This window comes from Myripristis murdjan, chromosome 12 (assembly GCF_902150065.1).
Source record: "Myripristis murdjan chromosome 12, fMyrMur1.1, whole genome shotgun sequence".
Lineage (NCBI taxonomy): Eukaryota > Metazoa > Chordata > Actinopteri > Holocentriformes > Holocentridae > Myripristis > Myripristis murdjan.
Genome location: NC_043991.1, coordinates 21,741,527 through 21,758,297, shown reverse-complemented (window position 1 = coordinate 21,758,297; position 16,771 = coordinate 21,741,527). Strand labels below are relative to the sequence as shown.

The 16,771-nt window shown below is 39.6% G+C and overlaps 1 protein-coding gene across 2 annotated transcripts in view; it reads right to left on the bottom strand.

Annotated features, from left to right (window-relative positions):
* The window catches only part of rgs3a (regulator of G protein signaling 3a), a 188,123-nt gene extending 173,773 nt beyond the window's left edge, over positions 1-14,350 (bottom strand). The window contains exon 1 of one of the 2 annotated variants that reach the window (XM_030065316.1): positions 14,246-14,350. The gene's annotated coding sequence lies outside the window, so the exon portion shown is untranslated. Of the gene's footprint in view, positions 1-14,110 lie in introns of both variants that reach the window. The other variant, XM_030065317.1, reaches the window with a different exon arrangement.
* Positions 14,351-16,771: the final 2,421 nt, after the last annotated feature.

The window sequence follows — 16,771 nt, the reverse complement described above, 5'->3', positions numbered from 1 at the left end:
AAGAGAGCAGAAAAGAGTACAGAGAGGAATACATAAATACACTTGTATATTAACTAAGGCTGGCACTGTGCCTGAGGAGTCTGAAACTACACTGAACTAGACAACACCAGGGAACTGGCAGCAGAGCATACACAAACAAACAGTCTTCAAAGTGCTACCCACATGCAAGCCAACAAAGGTCAAATAGCCTCTAGTTAGTGGCCATGGCCTTTTTGGGAATGTGTGCGTGCGTGCGTGTGCGTGTCTGTCTATGTGTCCATGCATATGTCAGTAGGTGATTTCATTGTCTCTCTCTCACTCATCTTTTTCATTCTCTCTATCTTCTAAGTTGGTCAGTTTCTCATATTCTCCCCTTGCCTCCAGGTCTCCCAGAGCATCCAAACTTGCTGCACTGTTGACATGAGCACTGCTAACAGTGTCTGTGTGCTATTCTAAATGAAATCCCCCTCATAAGAACACAGTCGGCTAAAATGTGGGAGCCTTGTCGTGTGATAACACTCCTGGCACTTCAGAGCTTGGGTACAAGGGATGTTTGTCGTTCCCACACTCAACTTGGCATGGCTTTGAGCTGCTGGCCACTACAGAAGACCAAAGTGAAAATACTATTTGAAATACCTTGCTGGGAGTGACTGAGCTTGCATGATACAAAGGGAGCCATTAAGGCATTTCAAAAGTACCAAACACCATCTACATCACAGCACAGGAAGGCCAAACCAAATGCAATGAGCTAAGGGCACAGACTGACACTCAGGAAAGCTGTAAACAATATACTCTAGTGAATAATAACTAGATCTGAGGCTACAGGGTAATACATTACAGTTTCAAATACTGTGAGTGTCAGAAATTTTGTCAGGAGTCCAGTTTATTCATTAAATTGTGGCCATGGCCTTTTGTGTTTGTGTGTGTGTGTGTGTGTGTGTGTGTGTGTGTGTGTGTGTGTGTGTGCGCGCGTGTGTGTGTGTGTGTGTCAATGTAAGTGAAACAGCTTGAAGTTGCACTCTGACATGACAAAAATCCAAATTAGACTCCTGGTTCACCGCTTTCTGCCTTTTGGATACTCGTCTATTTTCATAAATTGATTGGGCTTTTTAGATAAATTTCAGAGACTCTAAATATAAAAGACCCATTAAATTACTTTAATTCACTAATTAACAGAATTAGAAAGATCTCGATAATTAAATAATGATTTTCAAAGTAATTATTTATATAGTATGGTGTGATACAAATACAATATAATACAGCAGAACTTTTATTGATCCTGTAATGTGTTTTTATCCATTCCAAAGCAAACAGTGCACTGCTTCAACAGATGAAACACATTAGTGTATCTGCAACATACAGCACAGACAAAGTAAATAAAAATGAATGCCATCAGGTAAAATATCAGTAGCTCAAACTGGTAAAAGACAATAAAGGGAAAAAGACAGGCACAGCTGTTAAAAGACTGGGGAGGATGGAGAGAATAGTAAGGAGACAAAGACGAGGAAGAGAGCAGTCACTTTAGAAAGCAGATGGCTCATAAGAGGGGAAGAGTGACATTTCGGAAAGCGGAGGGTAGCCTGTGAGAGTGGGAGTGAATTAATAGAGCATGGCAGATGAGCCAGCGCTGTAGTACAGTACTTACACAGATGCACATGCACACTGTGGTGTACACACACACATACACACAAGACACCATACACACACACAAACTTGTATACCTATAGATCCATCAAGTTTGTGAATTCAAGATAAGATTGCTTTGTACACACACACACACACACACACACACACACACACACACACACACACACATTTGTACAGTGAAGTAATCAGTGAAATCACCTGGTGCAGTTTTTGGTTGGAATGAAAACCTGCAGCCTCTTGGCTCACTATGGCAGATGGTTGCCTACCCCTGAACTAGACGTTTGCACCAAATTTTAAGAAATTCCCATAAGGTGTTCCTTAAACAAGCAGACAAGTGGAAGCAGTCAGTGAAAACACCTGGTGGTGTTTTTGAAGGAAACTGAAAACCTGCAGACTCTGAGCCCTCTATGGCATATGTTTACCTGTCCCTGAATGATGTCCATGAATTAAGATTACCATATGACAAAATTAATAAACAGTAATTAACATAAATGTAAAATGAGAGCACAGAGGGTCATCCACACACACACACACACACACACACACACACACACACACAAAGAACTTGTCATAATCATTACAATACATTAATGCTGAAGTATTTTCGCTCTAAATTGTACTCTTTTTATATTGTTGCCCAAAGCATTTACTTTCCCTATAAATGTCATGTAAATTCCTGTGTTCCGACACCATCCCTATAAAACACAGAAAACTTCTCCCTGTTACAGACCTTCCCATGACACATTCTCTGATGTTTACTGTGCTCCAACAGTCCAGAAAAAGATTAGGCAACATATTGTAAGCTTTATTACACGGCCGATCACATTGCAATTATGAAAGCTTCAACAGCAAAGCGTAACAATGCAAATGGACAGACAGTTTCAATAGGCGCAACGAATTCCTCGATCTGGTAACTAGGTGACAAAGTGGCTTTGAACTTGAAGTGCCACTCTAGACATTGCTGATGTAAGTCCCGCCTTATTAGACTGAAAATTTTAATTGGTCAGGTTACACTGAAGTGACACTGATGAGCGTAGCGTTTCAAGATGAACTATGTTCCAGTCAAAGTGTTCGCCGTTCTGAGCTCCACTGTGGAACATGTGATCAGCCACACCGCTCCATATGAAACAATGGAAATTATTCCACTGTCACTCCATACAACAATTGCCAGTGTGACTGCTGCTTTAGGTTATGTATTAGTAGAATTGTTGTTGTTGACATGAACATTTCTGATGGCTGTAGCATCTTCACTGACATCTCAGACTCTGACTGATGTAATTAAATCCAAATCCTCATTAATTTATTCGCGCAACCCATCATTATTTCCCAAAGAGGAAGGGAGATGTGAGATAAAGTCAAGATGGTGCTTGTCAACAAAGTCAACAAGATTTCAGCATATTGCATTTTTTGGTCAAATCTGCAAAATTCTAATGTAAGAAATCTTAGAAACCACCTCATAACTACCCAAGATCCTATGCTCGACTTGGACTTGGGCAGCTGTGTGTGGCCCAAGCAAACACCCAGCTGGTTAGCTCATTTTCCAAAAGCTATTGAAAGAAGAGGAAACGTTCAAAAACACAGATCGAGCTCCAACTCCCAAAGCACACCCTCCTTCTGGTAAGAAGTAAAAAGTCCATATATCAACCAAAGAAAAAACAAAATATGGCAGCGGATTAAATGAAATTATATGACAATAACGCTGCTATATGCTGATTTTACAGATGTGCTCAGACCCAGTTGCCCAAGTCCCAGAGAGTAACCAGAAAAATGTGCAGTATGTCCGAGGACAAACACAACGCACCAGCTTTGAAACATTTGTCAAAGTCTTCGTTCCTGGACCCGAGATACCAAGGAAATAGGAAAAGATGATCAAAGAGGCACACTTCCTCGAGATGGTTGCAACAAATGGTTGCAGCAGACGTAAGCTGAGGTCATGTAAGTGGTGTTCCAGTTTCTGCGACTGGGGCCTCAAGAGGAGACAAATCTGGCGAGACTTACCAATGTCCACTACCATTTATCAAGAGAAGGAACTTCGATGACCCTCTGAAACAGTGCAGAGGCCATCAAACCCAGGGTCTCTTACCAATAAGAGTGTGTGCCACAACAGAGCTCCCAGAAGAAGAAGCCACTGCACCTTGGATGATTTCTTTGAGTGATGACGAGATAACTGCTGTTGTTTTCCAGTCGCAATCACAGAGGAAAAAGGAAACAGCAGGAAGAAATGGTCTCGTGTTGCATGTGCATTTTGCTACAAGCAGAGCATATAAAAGATACAGCAGCATCACTGGAAACATTCGCATCCCAATCCACTCATGCCTCAAGCAAGAGTAGGTGAATATGTTTGTCTCCAAGGCATGACACCTCACCAAAAGAACTATGAAAAAACAGGCTAAACATACACATTTTTAATATTTATTTGTGTATTTAATGAGGGCAATGGACAGTTAATTAACCATCACAGAATTAGCAAGAAGCCCTTAGATAGGCAATGCTGATCTATTGTTTTTTTGTTTTTGTTTTTTTTTTTTATTTAGGCTAATGCACTAGCCTATTTATATATTACATTGTTAGTACTGTATTGTTTCCTATTTGATATCAGAGTGTTTATGCTACTTAATTTAATTGAATTAACTTCATGTAAGTTCTTCATTAACTTCATTAAGTTAATGTAAGATTTTAATTTATCTATTTCCTTCTGTCTTCGGTCCTTAAAGCTAAGTCCTTATCTGCAATAAAAGCAGATTTATGTAAAACCAAATTTATGTAAAATCTAAGTCCTTATGTGTGATAAGGACACAGTGTGTTGACATCCTTTGCTTGGGCCACAACAAGTCCAAGTTGAGCATAGGATCTTGGGTAGTTATGAGGTGGTTTCTGGGATTTCTTACATTAGAATTTCACAGATTTGACAAAAAATTGCAACATGGTGCATTCTCAAAATGTCACATTTTGCATGTCAGCTCTTTTGGTTGGTTCTGTCTTCACTGAGTTGAAATCCGAAAGTAATGTTGACTTTGCTGACAAGCTCCATCTTCACTCTACCCTCACCTCTCTTCTTCTTTGGGAAATAATGATGGATCGTGTGAATAACTTTGGATTTCATTACATCAGTCAGAGCTTGAAATCACAGTTAAGTTGCTTTTCTTTATTTAAATAGTGTTGTTGTTAATTCTACTCTATTTGCACTGCCTTTTTTGGAAACAAAAAAACTTTTGTTAATGTTTCCTTAAATAAATAAATAGAGACTGATTTTAAGGAATAGACAGGACAGTGACACATTTATCTGAATGTCTCTATCCAAGAAAACATCTCCCAAAACTTTTCCCAACACCATGTCTTATGGTCACGGGCAAGCATGACCTGGTGTCACAGTCAGTAATTATGACTCAAATATATAAATAGAAGTACAGAAAACGTGATGAGATCAGATCAGATCAGTAATGTAGGTGCCTAACATTTCAAAACCTAGGCAGAGTGGTGCCAGTGGTATCATTACTTTTCTTTTATAAGAAACAGCTGCGGAACTGAGCTGCTGACATTGTCAAGGCAGCTAGCAAAGTTACAGCAACAAAAGCCACGGCAGGACACTCTCCAAGTTCACTGCTACACAAAAACATAATATTAAATTCACTTAAATTCATGGAATTTCTGCTGGCAAATTTGCAAGCTAATGACCAACTTCTCTGCTCCTCTACCATAGAGAACATTAGTTTGACAACATTAATAAAGTCTTACTTGCTATCCTAGCCCTCGTTCAGTGACTTGGCAGAAAATCCTACTTCATCAGCTTTTTTCACTGCCAGGAAGAACCAAAGAACCAATGGTGAACCTCCTACGAACCATGTGGGGACATTAATGGTGTAATGGCGTAATTTAATTGTGGTGCTGTATCGTACCACTATCCACTTAAAAAAAAAAAACCACTGAAGAACCAGACTTTTTCTATGTGAGATGAATGGATTCTATTCAAGACCCTAAGTGAATGTACACTACCCCCTCCTTTTATCCATCTATTTGTCCCCTGAGAAGTGCACTCAGTGCACCCTGGAGGGGTGGCAGAGATGCCATGTTCAGCTGATGGTGCTGATGTGCATGGCAGACCCTGAGAGAGATGGTAGGACAGAACTGGAGCATTTTAAATGCCAAGCTCGTCCAGGTGGCAGGAGGTCAAGGGGAAACAAGTTTCCACTGTCTGGGAGAAACAAACCCTATAACCTTTACAGAGATAGAGTGAAAGACACAGAGAGACAGACAGAAAAACGAGAGTCAGAGGCCTCTACAGTGAAAAATGTTCCACAAGTGTACAGAGGCCCTAAAGGGCAAAACGTGTTATTTTTTCCCTAAACAAATTAACCAACAGGACAAACAAAAAAAATTGCAACAGCACAACAGTAGCTAAAAAATACACAAAACATTTCACAAAAGAACTTAAAAGACACAACAGCACTACACAAATTAACAAAACAAACCAACAGTATGTCACTAAAATTAATGAACTCACAAAGCAAAACATTTCATAAAACAAATTAACAAATCACAAAAAAACCACCTAACAAAACACAATGGCAATTTGTTTACAATGAATCCACATATTTAATCATATAATCCAGATATAATCCATATCCCGGATTTGAATACGTAAATATCCCTACTTGCTGAGGCATACTGCTGAGGAGGGCTGTAAGACCAACAAAAAAAACATAATATGCATCATGGAGTAAGCAGTTCTGCGGAGAGATTGTAAATATTTGAAATCAACAGCCAGATGTACCGTTCCTCTCGCTCACAGTGCCTCCTTTCCCCCATGCCCCCCCTGCACCAGCACAAATGCACCCTGTTGCTGATTGGCTGGAATGGTGTTGTGTAGACTGTGAGGAGATATTCACAGAATTTGAATTTAGAGATCTCGTACTTCATGTTATCATAAATAAAAACTTGTATTGCACACATCACCTCAACCCCCCTCCATCGTCTCTCTTATAGCACCCTACACTTTTCATCAACGTCATAATGCAAATATAGAAACTGAAATGATATTCAGCACCCTAGATTTATGCAGGTTACATTAAATTACACCTTGACATCAGCCACATAAAGGTCCACAAGTCCAGATCAGGGGTGTCATTTGGCTGGAGACACACCAGAACAACATTTGAATAAGGAGTTTGATGGCAGAACCCAGATTGCAGTTCAACTGTTTTTCCTCAATCTTTAAAAGAGCAAATGCAAAGTAGCACTTGGTTGAGTTAATTTTTACTCTGCAGTTTGCCAGTGTTTGGTCCTTTTGGGCCAATTACAGTGCTTGAAAAGGAGAAAATCTCCACTCAACCGGGAAGCTAGGTCAAATTAAACAAATGCACAATTAAATGACAAGTGCAGGCAGTTCAGTTTGTGCCAGTATGCTGCAAAGCTCAGTTGTGAAAATGTTTAGAGAAGGAAAGGGGAAAGCAGTCTTATTTTCAGTCCAGTGAGAAAAACTGACATGGCCTAGCATCTCAGAACCGGTCACAAAATGGTCACAATATCAAACTGATACAGTATATAATAGACTATGATCTTGCACATCATAATCTTTTCATTAATGTCTGTCAGGTTTGTTGACAGAGGATAGCATCGTCCTTCAGCCCAACCTCAGTCAGCACTTTGTGTAAATTGAAAGCACAACAATAACCTGGAACTAGAGTGCTGACCGACTTCAATGTAAATATTTGCTTACACAAATGTCTCTTCATGTATGTATACATGCACACACAAACAATTTCTTTGCACTACAAGTCTAAAAATACTGCCATCCATCTTGCCAGTAGTCACATTCCACTCAGTACCTTCACTAAAACTACAAAGTAAAATGTTGCCCAATTGTAAATTAAAAGTTGAAGTACTTTGCCACTCTAAACAGACTCCTACATCTGAGTAAGACTCCACAACAACTGCAGAGGCTTTTACTCTGGTTTGCTGTTAATAACCTGTACAACATACCTGTACAAAATTTGTGATCAGACAGCAATATTTCCCAATGTCCAAACAAAGCATGCAGTAAATATGCCAGTATGTACATGTAAATCCATAAGGAGTTAAGTAAGCTGCAACCCCACCAGCACTGGCTCCAGTATAGCAGTTTCTTCATGTAAAGCCTTGTGTTGAGGTAATGTAATGTATGTGTGTGTGTGTGTGTGTGTGTGTGTGTGTGTGTGTGTGTGTGTGTGTGTGTGTGTGTGTGTGTGCGCGTGTTTGTGTGTGTGTGTGTGTGTGTGTGTGTGTGTGGCTGTTCGTTATCCTCTATCTCCTCCTCCCTCTCTCTGGATTAATACTCTTTGCAGCTTATTTGTCACATTTACATTTCAAAACCTGTGCCCCGCCAACATCAAGTAAGATCAGGCCAGGGACACTGTTGGTCTTTATGTGAAAACTGAAGGAGCCATTATAAAAAGAAATGAGAGAGAAAAAAGACTGGAGTTAATCCATGTGCTGCAACATTCTGTAAGAACTGCAACCATTTGGAAAAGTTTAAAAACTGCTGTGTATAAGGTTTAAAGTTTTCTTCTGGGGCGACTGCCAATTCATCCCATTTGATCCAAGGAGGAACAAAGAGCAGATCTGATGAAAGAGACACAAGGTGTCCTCTTGCTTCTTAGCTGAATTTCCAAAGTCTTTTAATTGGTTTGTTATATAAGCTCAAAAAAATCATCTCCTTCCTTGTCAGCTGCCAAAACAAATGAGTTGGCGCCGTTTCTACATACATTATCTAATCAGGCACTAGATCAAATGTATAGTGTCCACAGAATGCATAAAAATACCTATAACTCAGATGCCAGTGTACACTGACAGGCAGAAATGTAGAGCCCCAGTCGAACACTTCAGGAGTGGTGGTCAGCAGAAATGAATGTTTGGAACTCTGTGCATTTACAGCAGTAATTCTAAAATCTTGAGCAAGGACTTTTTCAATGGTCTGAAATGCTCGACACATACCAATTACATCAACAAGGCAACTCCCAACAACCACACATAGTGATGGAGATGGCTTTTGCTTATCATTTCCCTTCAGATGATGAGGGAAATATGGTAACTCGTGGAGAGCGTTTTCTGGGAATAGACATGCATTCTGGTTCAGAATTAATATTCCCATAACAGCAAAAATGATTTAAGTAGGAAAAAAATAAAATATCAGGTCCATAAGCCCATTCTCTATTTAATATCTCCAGAATTATAACGTAGCTAAAGTCTAGTTAGTTAGGTGGTTGTTACTCTCACTGAGCGGCCACTCGCCCACTTTCTTATTTCTTGGGGCAAAAAATATTGGATAAAGGAGAACACATTTTTTCTATTTCTTATCCCATTCGGTTGACATAGATTAATATTTATTTAACTGTTTTGAAAGAGAAATCATATGGATGTTGTTTTCTCCATCACCTCCCTCCTCATGCCTTCCCTCACAACGCTCATCTCTCTCTCTTACTGCTGATATTTTTCAGCACATCTCTCCCTCTTGCACACACACAAGCTCCAAGTCAGCTCTGTTTACTGACTTCCCCTCAAATGAAAATTTCGGCTTTCATTAATATGAATGTTTTACCAAGAAAAGAGACATTTTTTTTTTTCTCTGTGTGAGAAGCATTCTTTTAAACATCCATTCAGAATGGATGGGTCATTCTGTAGGGAACAGCTCCAGCCTTTATAACTGATGACATTCAAACTTTGAGACCTAGTTCTTGAATTTCTGAGCTGGAGGAAAGTTGTTACTGCTCATAAATATTGTCTGGACTATCTTAAACAATTACCTTCATCATCTTCCAAGCCTCTTTCATATGCAGTCTGACAACTTCTCTTTAATCTTTCCGATTCTCTCTTTCATTCTCTACCATTGTTCCATCACCTTCCATCTACGCCGAGGCAATATGGACAAAATCAAATATCAAATATTCGACCAAATACCTCAATATTGATATTATGGCAGTACTGTCCCAGATGGTATTAGCCTTAGTGTGTATGTCTTAGAGGAAGAAGGTCAGGATTTTCCAAGAATATGATCACATAAGACGTGCCTTTGTTTTTGTAAATGTCAGGCACACTTGTAAGCATATTTCAACCTATAGCACGCCATAACTCTGTCTCACTGTGCCCTATCAATCTGTGTGTGTGTGTGTGTGTGTGTGTGTGTGTGTGTGTGGATGTGTGTGCACATGTGGTTTCTCCTCATTGTCCTATGGTTTTCTGGTTCAATATCTTAGGTGATAAAATTATTAAGGATTATTCTTAGTTACAGTCACAGCAGTGTCAATTGCACTTGGAAGGAAGTTCTATTTAAGTTACATGATCCAATTAGTAAGTAGTTTCTGCCTTCATCAGTGTTTTACTGTATGGATTGTAGGCCGTTTAAAATGAAGCTGCTCATTACCTTCAGCAGGCAGGAGGCAGGCTGGTCGGGGCAAACCTCCGCCAAACACACCTCAACTCATTTATCATATTCTCCCCGCTAAGAATCCGCATCTTTCAAAACCTAACAACTTGAACGGGAGGAGACAACGGACTTTCCTGGTTCCTGAATGACTCTGAATGATCTCCCTGACAATCTGCTCACCTCTGTCACCGCTCTCTCCTCAGCAGTTCGCAAGCAGGCAAGAGTGATCGCTTATTTAATGTCATTTTTGCTAAATTTGCCATAACTCCATTGAAGTCCTGTGCGCAAATAACATCAGTAGCACATTGTTTTATTAGAGAAGTAACTGGAATCTGGCTCCTGAAAATTAAAACGTAGATGCTTTACCAAGAAAAGCAATCTAACACTAGTGACAAATAGTAACAAGGGACATGGACAGAATTGATACACACTCACACACATATACACACTGCCACCCGTAGGAGTCCTATAATTGAATAATTAAATACCGTCCAGGGAAAACACTAAAAAATGTGAATTGGGCTATTTTTAGGCGTAACCACTTCAATAATTCATGTACACTTACAAAAAAAAAAAAAGAAGAAGTAATAGCTTTATTTAACCAGACAGACCTATCTGTTGTCTCATTATTCCAACCAAATCGCATGGTAACATATTTCAAAGTGGCTGGCAGTTAAAATATTTATGAAACTGTCTTGATTAACTTTCCGTATTTTAAATGCTGAAATAGGTTTGTATGACTCTGCTGCCTTTGATTTGGATTGTTTTGGTTATTATTGACATGACTTTCCAATGACACTACTTCACAGTAGTGTAGAGTAGGAGCTAATCAGAATCAGAATCAGAAATACTTTATTGATCCCCAAGGGGAAACTGGGTAAGCTGGGTAATTGGGTAATGCTATGCTTCTTAGCCTACAACATTATGTGTAATCGTATTCGTGAACAAAAAAAAAAAAAAAAAAAAATCAGTGATTCTACTGCCATTTAGACATGATGAAAATAGTGTTTGTTGTTACTTGGAAAATTTACTAGGCCAAAGTTTGGGAACTTATGTGATGTAATTTAGGAAGCAAATTTATTAAAATGTTTTTGAGTCGCTTTGGTGCAAAAGAAATCACAATTCACCTGTAATTTAACAGTCCAAGCATTGCCTCTGTTGTTTGACAACAGAGGCAATTTGTTGTTGTTTGACTTGACTTTTTGACTCCTGAGTTAGCCTCTAGAGCCGGGGTGTCCAACCATGTGGAATGATCAGTGAAATCATCTGGTTTATTTTTGGTTGGAATGAAAACCTGCAGCCTCTCAGCCCTCCATGGCACTTGATTTGACACCCCAGCTCCAGAGACCATGTAGCAGAGTGAAGTATGCAGATCTTGCAAGCAGAAATTTTGAATTCTATTAATTTTATTAAGCAGTGTGATTATTACTATGAGCTCAAAAAAAATGTGTTTACTGTGCCAGGACCAAGAGGCAGCACGAAATTTAAGAAAGGCAGTTTTCTCTGAGTTTTATGGAGGAAAAATTCCTGTATTGTTATTATAAAATAATGTTATTGTCATCATCATCATTATTCTTATTATTTTTATTGTTCGTTATTATTGTTACTGTTATTACTATCGAGAACACTTTTCTCTGTTTTATGGTCTTTGAGAGCAGTTCACATCTGGCGACTAATCTGAAATAATCACCATCAGCTTTTTTTGGGGTCGCTCTGGTGACCATTTCACTCGCCATCTGGAGCCTTGCAGCATCCTTATCTCTACTGTACAAAACACTAAAGATTCTCTGTTCCACCACCAAAAACCAGATAATTTTGGTCTATTAAATGTGAGATCTTCTTTAGACATCCTTAACCAAACCAAGTGTTTGTTCTGGAATTTTCTGAGCTGCTGTTTAATTCTATGTCCAAATTCGCCCATGCACTCACATCAAAGGACCTGCCATGGACCTAGTATTGTCTTCAGGTCTTATCGTTACTGATGCTGCGATGGAGGATATGTGTGCCTCTGCTCAAAAAGCTGTTGTTTATGCTGTTCTCATCCAAAGTGGCCCATCTGATGCTCGTGTTTTAACTCTGCTATTGGCAGTCTCTATTTCTCAGATGCTATTGTGGCAACTTGTCTTCCTCTTCTGCAGATCCACAAACTAGCACAGAGAAATTGGTGGAGATCCAAACAAATATGGAAGGCAAAAAATCAGCAGGCCTTCAGTGACATCCTATGGATTTGATCAAAAACACCAACAGATGGTCAAAAGCCTGGAGAAGATTAGTTCAGAGATCTTATGGCTAAGAATTGTTAAGAAAAAAAAAAGAGAAATCCTAGGATCTTAGTGCTATTTATTCAGTGAGTCACAGGCCCCTCCTCCTGCCACAGCTGTGATGCCACCCCAGAGATGTGATGAATTCTTAAACCTCCTCACCTATAATGTTTAGCACATTTGGTTTCACATCACTCCCTCTGACTAGCCTTTTACTTGGTAAACACTGTAATGTCTCACAGCTTTGGGAGCTTTAATCCCATATCTCCCTTCTGTACACACATTCAAGTCCACAACTTAGTTACAACTCAATTTATGGCTTATAGGAAACAAAAAGACTTATTTGAACAGACTCAATCACATTTTAGAGCAACACACAGTGCAGTGACTGTATAACAAAATAACATAATAATAACATCTAAGAGAAGCTCAGGGCAGTCATTCATTTTGAGTCCTTTTACATTTCAATGCACCTTTCAACACTATAAATGATGACTTCTTGACTGCCTTAAAAGCAACACTGGCGTCAGTGGTACTGTATGGAACTAAACTATCTTTACTACCAGTAAACTAATCATATTTTGCAAACAAAATCTTTGTCTAACCTGACAAAGGCCTGAGTGGCTCATAATATTATCAAATAGTAAATAAATTGTCTACCATGTAGATACATGTACGGGTTTACTTTACTTCACCACTGGATTTCATTCAACTCAGCACCTGCCCTGATAGGCATGGACAAACTGAAAAAAAAAAAAAATCAGGACAATATTTTCCCCAAAGGAATAGGAAACTCCTCATCATCTTCATATCACATTAAGTGGAGTTCCCCACAGATCAATTTTAGGACCCATTATCTTTCCCACTTACATGCTTACACTCCACCTGTCATCTCTAAATACATCTTTTCACTGTGACACTGACAACATGCAGATATACCCTTGACAATTCTTCTCAAACAATGCCTCAATAACATGACTTGTTGAATGTCACAGAACAAAACTACCTGCACCTTAAGAAAACCAGTCTGTTCGGTATTGTTTTCTTCAACAAATTTATCTGATAATGTAACACTTGTAGCATAACTGTTGCTGGCCAGGTCATCGAGAAGAAATCAAGAAGAAATATATAAAAATGGCCATACAAAAGTGAATAGTATGCAGTGACTATGGAGTGGATCTGGGTTTAGTCTGTTCTGGACAAGGTGTGGAAGGGGCGAAATGGTGTTGTGATTCCTGGCAATGTGTGTGGACAGTCCTACCACAGTGGCCAGGGAGTGGTGAGTGTGAAGGGGGAATACTTGTATCTTCTGGGAATCACAGTCTGTCTAGTCTGTACATATTAAAAAAAAAAATAAAAAAAAAAAAAAAGGCCAGAACTTATCCTACTACAAAACAATTAACTGTAAGGTCCATTAAGTAAAAGCTAAGCAGGGAATATTCAACTGTTTCCCTTTTCCATGTTTCAGTGTTACAAACACTGAAACATATAATGACATTCTCCTTTGCCCTGTTTTCATTCCATATACAAAATAAACATCTGTTCTCACACCACAATGCAAACTGCAAGAAATATTACAGCTTTTAAACTGTTCACTAAATGTGCAGCAAATACCTACAAGGCATCAGTAATTAACCACTAGGACACACAGTCGAATAATGCCCCCTCATTACAATTACAGTAACCTTCACAGGACTAAGTAAATCATCACAAGGTGAAATAGCAGGTCTAATACAGCACTGCTAAGATGCTAAGATGCTAGCGTCCATGTAATTAGTTGCACTCGCAGCTGGTGCGCATTTTTCTCGTTTAAGGCGGGACTCACCGATTCGGGACACCAACGAGGCATTTGCACGATGAGAAGTGTATAATGGCCTCTCTCAACTTCAGTAACAAAGTGGAGACAACTGAAAGACTTATAATTCTTAAAGTTCCAGCTTTACAAATGGTCACCAATTACCTTCTTTTCGGAGTCCAGGCCATATCTGGCGAGACAGTACCACTGTTACCAGATCTCGAGAGAGAGATTAGCATCCAGGTCTACGGAAACAAGCCCAGAAGAAGCTGTCCAAAAAAAAAAAAAAATGCGATTTGCTCAATTTGTATATGACTATAAATGGTTTTATTTTGGATTTCATAAGCAACAATTAAAAAAAAAAAAAAAAGTAATGTTGTATTTTTCTTTTTAACTCTAAAGACAATGAAAAAAAAAAAAAAAAAACAGCTGGCCAACTAATGAATGAAAGAAAATGAAAGTTCAGAAATTGCATATAACAAACTGACCAAGTCATTATATCAGTGTTTAGTATCAGTCATTTTATCTATTCAAGTCTGTTCTGTTAACCAGTCATAAAACTGATGGATAAAACTGAGAAGTAATTTTGACTTAGTGGTGTATGGGTTGGGAGGAGGGGCAGAGGGAGCGGGTGGTGGACAGATTCTGCAGCAGGTTAAACTATCAGTGTTTAAATAACATGACAATCTCTGCTAAGGATTTTAATGTTTGCTAATGCATGCACAGGCAGCAATATTTGACAGCTCAGATGGAGCATTGGAACATTATACACATGAGGAACAAGCCCAATAAGCAATAACTGCAATGTGCAACTACTAATATTTGTCAGCGACTCAAAGTCACTTATAATTAGCGGGACTTGGATTCCATTGGATTAACTTGGATTCCCTTGACATATGTACAGCATTCACATAGAGGGTGTATGGAGTCCTTATCAATAGTAAGAAGTATCAGTAAGTAATTATTACTACACCCCACGCCACACTGATCTGGCCCCCCACACGCTATTTATTTTCTACAATGGCCCAACTGTAACTTTAACTGAAAACCTTTCCTGTACACCAAACTTGTCAGCAGCTGCTTTCATGATATTGCTAAAACCCTATCCCACAAAAGGAGGAGCCAGACAGTGCAGAGATGGACAAGCGGTCATTGTCATCAGCAGCCTTCTAGAGATGGAGTCAGCGGTCCTCCTGGCATCAGACTGAAAAAAGTGAGACATAATATTCAAGGATCTTACTACAAAAGCCCTGCATTTGGACCTCCTCACCGCAATCACCACTGACTTCACCACTGACTTCATTGACTGGAGATGTATTGAAAGACACTGGCCAACTTATTCTCTGACTGGGGGACTCACTTCCTAGAGACAAGCAAGAACTGCAGAAGATGTCTGTAAATCTATAACAGCAGCAACCAAGGAGATAATCATTCACCACGTCAATCATTTAGCAACAAAACACTTTGAAACGTGTTTGTGAGCAGCATACACACTTCATCAAGACTGCCCTGTACAGTACACTTGATGCTTAGTGTGTGCTGGAGCGAGGAAGGACCATGTTTCTCCAAGTGGAAGGGATTCTCAGTTTCCTCTGGCCTGAGTGACCTTGCTCCTCGGTGCCAATTTTTACTCTTGAGGGGACATTCTGATGGATCTCTACCTCAGATAACATATCCTGAGGTCAAGCTCATGAATCATCTCTGCTAGAGGCACTCATATGTACTGTTTGATTATTCCAGTCTAGTTTTATTCAACTCCACCTACTCAGCCTGCAGGCCCACCAGAAGTGGCAGACATATCCGGTCATCCTCACTGTGGATGCCATGTTGATGCTATTTAACCCGAAAACAGGGCTCTCTGGCCCATAGGCTGGCCATGGCCATCATATTAGGTCAACAAACATGAGGATCAAAGGAAAACACCTCACCAGCCCTAGGTTGGTTGTCCTAACAGTTCTTCCTCCTGAAGTGGATGAAGACAGTAATTCATCTGTACTTCACCCCTACAACTGGACACTAATGCTGTTACATTACATTGTGTTTTCATATGTTTGGTGACAAAAAGGCCTTAATGAGCAGAACTAAGGGAACAGGCATCACAGTTCATAGTTGACAATGACCAGCTTAAAACACATTAACACTGTTTAGAAAAGGGAGCTGGTCGTTTACATTTTTTTTTCTAGCCAAAAGTGAACCCAGCCACCTCACCGAGACACAGACAAAAGACACTGATCATGGGCTCTGCTGCACACCTCACTAAAACTGTGCAGCCTCGAGGTTGTCTGGGCGGGCAAAACTCGGAAATGGACAAAAGGAAGGAGGGGATGCCCAGAAGCCGTGGCGGGATCCAAGATAGCTGGTCACAGATGTCAGGAAGCTGAGGTAAGAGGTGTGTGACCCAGGATTGTTCATATGCAGATAAGCAAGGCTTACTCTTCATGTCCAAATGCATACATGTTTAGGGATGGAATTAATTGTTGTGGGCACTAGAGCATGTGAGCTAACCATAAAAACATGATTTAAAATAAACAGGTATGTAGCCAGATGTAGGTAAATTATTGATAACAGAAAGAGGGCTGGAATCTATGAATGTGAGGGCTTCTTTAAGAAATTTTGTAAGGATTACATCAAAGGGACAGGTAGAAGTGCACAGTTACATGAGCTTTTGTGTCTAATCAGAAATGCAGGGAA